The following is a 5,304-nucleotide window of genomic DNA, read 5'->3' as shown; positions in this document are numbered from 1 at the left end:
TTCCACCCTTACTTTATTTACCATGGGTTATCTTTGCCAAACCATGGTTTTCTTTCATTTTAATACTCTTTATTCTTTTCCTTTTAATCAACTATCACATGGTGGGATCCCACATGTCTCCCACTAACTTTTACTTTTTGCACACCATAGTTTGTATGTAATAGTAACTTTTACATGTATATATCATATTCCTCATAATTTAACTTTTCTTGGTTAGTAAACTCCCATTTAACTTCTAATATTAGAATTTACAAACAAGTCCTCAATCTTTTCTTTATTTTCCTTGTGACCCTCCAAACTTTTCATCTTTCACAATTTAGTCCTTCCAACATGTTTTAAACTCCAGTTTTCTTCTATTTTCCTTCCTTTACATGTGTACAAATATAATATATGGTTTGCACCCCATCAAGGTGTCACCATAATATTTAAATATATACTTACCAGTGCTAACTTTATTTAATAAAGGCACGTAGCCCCACTTATGTCGTTTTTCTTCAAAATTCATTCTTACTTCTTCTCCCCCACTTAGATTAGTCATATACTTATTCTTCATGACTAACTTCAATCATAGATAAAAAATTAATATTTTAATATTATTTTATTCTAAAATTTTTAACTTATCTTGTCAGGACCCAAAATGTCTCACTTTGTCCCGGTTCACTTCAGAATTGCCTTTTTATCTCACTAATATATCCTCGATAAGCTATTATTATTTAATTATCATATCCTCACGTACGAAATATTTTATTTTAAAATATTTCTTTCACCTATCACCACTCTTTCACACTTAAATTTATGTCCATCAACCCTCTATCTCGTCGATGAGATCATATTAGCTCTTATATGAGGCTACGGTGTGTTACATATCCCTTGACTTATCCTCTTTTGTATCCACTCACAGAGTTTTTGTGACTTATACATTATATTTCCCCATTTATTTTGTTGTAGATCAGTGATAGCATTATAATAGCAGCCAATGTCATGTATACAAGTGTCCGGTCTTCATTTTGGGTAAATGTCTAGGAACCACTTGATGCTTGAAGGGTTGGTCAAGTTTTGTTGTCGAGTCATTCTTTATGTTATGTTAATGTTTACAGACTATGAACATATTTATGTTATTATTGTCAATGTTTGGACATCTTACATGAATGATGGTTTGTGTGAGATTTATAATGATGGCTCGAAAGCCTATATGGACACTTGAGGGTGCTGTTGATGTTTTATGTTTATGTTATCTTTCGCTATGGCCGTGGCATTTGTTAATACATTTATATGGAATTCTTGAGCTTACACAATTAAGTCGAGAAGTTCCTTTTTTGTGTAATGATTTTTATAGATGCATGTATTATGATTATGTATGTTAATGGATGCATGGGACACTTTCGCAAGAAATGAGGAATGTTTAATGATAATTATCATGAGAGGCTTGCTTGTGTTTAATGAATTATACTCATATGAGTCCATACGTTGGTCATGATCTTTCTAGGAAATGGGATGTGGCAATTATGAAACCATAAATGCATTGGAAACTCATGATGCATAAAATATAGTACTCATATCAATGCTCAACTTACATAATGTTTGCAAAGAGAAATGATAAGTAACCCATGAACCTTTAAGTTTAACATCACACTTTCAATCGTGAATGAACCATTAATTTAATAAAATCACATCAATACATACCATGAGCAAATTAAATGGGAGAATGGGTACTTTTGCCTAACTCATCCTAGTGGTATTCTTATCCTCACACTAGGACTCATAATGAGGGAAAAAGTGGTACGATGACCAACTTAACCTTATGGTATTCTTACCTCTACATTAGGACTCACAAAGAGGGAAAAAGTGGTGCGATGCCCAAATTAACCCAATGGTATTCTTACCCTTACATTGGGACTAGAACCAACATATAAACAGGGAAAAAGTGGCACATTGGCCAAGCTTAACCTTATGATATTCTTAGCCCCACACTAGGACTAGAGCCAATATATATATGGGGAATGGATGATGCATTTGCCAATCTCATCTCTATGATATTCTTACCCCCACACTAGGACTAAAGCCAATCACAACAAAATTGAAATTTCATGGAAGATCATACCAAGATTAAGCATCAATAACAAATCATGTCAAACACATTGAATGAAGAAAGGGAAAAGTGGCACGATGCCCAAATTAACCCTATGGTATTCTTACCCTTACATTGGGACTAAAGCCAACATATAAAAGGGGAAAAGATGGCACACTGACCAAGTTTAACCCTATGGTATTTTTAGTCCCTAACTGGGATTAGAGCCAATATATATAAGGGGAATCGATGATGTGCTCATCAATCTTATCCTTATGGTATTTTTACCCCTACACTAGGACTCGAGCCAATCACAACACAATTGAAATTTCATAAAAGATCATACTAAGATCAAGCATTAATAACAAATCATGTCAAACACATGAATCAACAAAAAGTGGATACTTTCTTAATCCACAGTCATAATACTTATATTCAAGAACATTTTAATCATTGATAAACATTCTCAATCACATATATATAATTCTTGTACCCACACTAGATCGAAGGATAGAGTAATCAAGTGAACTATAATCATTAAAAGGCTTGTTTCTTCTTGTTGGAAACTAATACACAATAGCATATTTGAATATATATATAGTTTTGAAAATCAATTTCCAAACCATTTCTGCATCCATAGATACATTTTCTAGAATAAATTTTTATGGGAAAAGATGCTCATTAATAAACCGTCAATCATTCAAATTATTCTTTCAACTTTACATACTAAAATAGTTTTGAAAGTGGTGTATCCACTCATCTCAAAAGTTGATTTCTACCAAGTACATGAAAGTCTACTCCAAAGAAATTTCTAGAGTTTGAACGGTTCTTAAATTCCTAAATAAATATTTCAGTTAATACTCAGTCTTGGAATTGCATAAGAATCATTCTATGCTATTTCGAAGTATTCGAGTTCACCTAAACTGATTTTCTAGACTACATTTATTGATTATCAAAATACCAATTCGTACAAACCCTTAAAATCAATGTTCTTACCTTAGGTGAACTATAGCAAGTGAGAAAATCCATTAAAATCCTCTAGTTTGTAGATATCAATAATTCTAGAACAATAAACCATAGTTTCAGAATAAAAAAAATTAAAGATTTCAAGATTTGAGAGTGGGAAAATCTCATTTTTTTAATTTAAAACTCAAAACCAAGCTCAAATTTTTCAAAATTGGTGATTTTGAGCAAAAATGGGTTGGAAGAGCTCTAGAGTTAGAGGTTACCTTGAAAATGCGGTTGAGGATTGCCAACCTTTAGAAAATGTGGTATGTTTATAAGCTAAGGTGTGAAAATACATGTTTACCCCCTTTATTTTTTTGAAATTGATGGAATGTGTCAATATATTTGGCCCATATATCGATACATTTAGTTTTGGAAAAATTGTTTTGATATGTTATGAACATGTATCGATACATTATAAACATGTATGAACACATTTGAAATAGAATGTAGTTGCTGAAACAGATTACCTATAAAACCTACTTAACTTATTTACATTAAATACCATTTAAATGAATATCCTCATTTTTACTTCTTTCTTTTTACTCTACATTTACTTAAGATATTTATGTAGATAAGCAAACACACCCCATTTATATTTAATAACAATGTAAAAAAAATCAAAATCTAAAGGAATCAAGATCTAAATTTTGGTTTAAAGAAAAAAATCGAGAATGTTCAACTGGAATTAAATTTACAGCTCTCATTTGCCATAGCAAATGTACTCCAAAATAACGAAAAAAACATTTTTGGTCATATATAAATTGGGGGAATCATTATTGCCATTTTTCATTTCCAAAAGATTATTTTATAAAACTTATATATTTTGACTCCCTCCAAACTTAGAAAAATTTTTACTTCAGCAGTGATAGATAACCAAAGTTTTAATGACTTCTTGTTTTTTTGAAGGTGAAAGCTAAGTTTGATATTCGAAACATGAAATCTATATGCTTACTTAAAGATTTCCTAACTTATCCTTTTACTCAAGATAGGATTTCGCATTCTTTCCCCTAAAGAAAATTCATTCGTGAATTTTTATAATTTATTAACCTTCCTTGAACAAGTATGGGTACTTCGTTCACATGTCATCCTCGGCTTCCCACATCACCTCCTCACTTGAGTGATTGCACCATTGCACCTTCGCCGATGCTATTTTCTTGGAGTGTAATTTCTTCACTTGCCTATCTAATATGACTATTAGTACTTCCTCATAACTTAAATCATCTCCTAACTATAGGGACTCAGGCTAGATTATGTGAGATGGATTGATTGGTACTTTTGTAGTACCGGAACATTAAAAACATGAGATGAATGCTAGCAAGATTTGGCGAAAGTGCTAATTGGTAAGTTACTACATTAACCTTTTCAAGAATCTCAAATGGTTTAATATACCTTGGGCTTAACTCGCCTTTCTTGCCAAACATCATAACTTCTTTGGTTGGTGAAACCTTCAAGAATATATGATCACCAATCTTAAACTCCAACTCTCCATGTCTATGGTCGGCATATGACTTTTGATGACTTTGTGCTATCAACATCCTCTTTCGAGTTAATTGTATCTTATCAGTGGACTCTTAAACTATTTTCGGTATGAGTAGTCTCTTTTCACCAACCTCAAATTAACATATGGGTGATCTAAACCTTTGGTCATACAAAGCCTCGTAGGGCACCATTTGAATACTAGATTGAAAACTATTCTTGTTAACAAACTCAACCAATGGCAAGTGTCGGTCATAAACAACTCCAAAGTCTACGACACAAGCTCTCAACATATCTTTTAATGTCTAAATAGTCTTCTCAGATTGTCTATCTATTTGTGGGTGGAAAGCAATTCTAAAATTTAACTTTGTTCCTAAAACATCTTGAACTTTCCCCCAAAACCCAAAAGTAAATTGTGTGCCTTGATCTGACACTATAGTGACTAAGACTCTGTACAATCACATTGCATTATCAATGTATAACCTAGCATATTTTGCCACTCCATATGTGGTCTTTACTAGTATAAAATATGCAAACTTAGTCAACCTATCTATAATCACCTAAATAGAGTCACACCTCTTTCTCGTTCAGGTTAGTCTAGTTACAAAATCCATAAAGATATGTTCCCACTTCCACTCGGGAACAAGTAAAGGCTGTAATAATCTAGCAAGCCTTTGATGCTCTTTTTTAACCTGTTGGCACATTAGACACTTGGCCACATACCCAGCCATATCTTTCTTAAGGCCTTCCCA

The sequence above is a fragment of the Theobroma umbraticum genome, unplaced genomic scaffold (genome assembly GCF_002168275.2).
Source record: "Theobroma umbraticum cultivar Fairchild unplaced genomic scaffold, ASM216827v3 scaffold_477.0, whole genome shotgun sequence".
NCBI classification, from domain to species: Eukaryota; Viridiplantae; Streptophyta; class Magnoliopsida; order Malvales; family Malvaceae; genus Theobroma; species Theobroma umbraticum.
Note: the sequence above shows the minus strand (reverse complement) of the source record.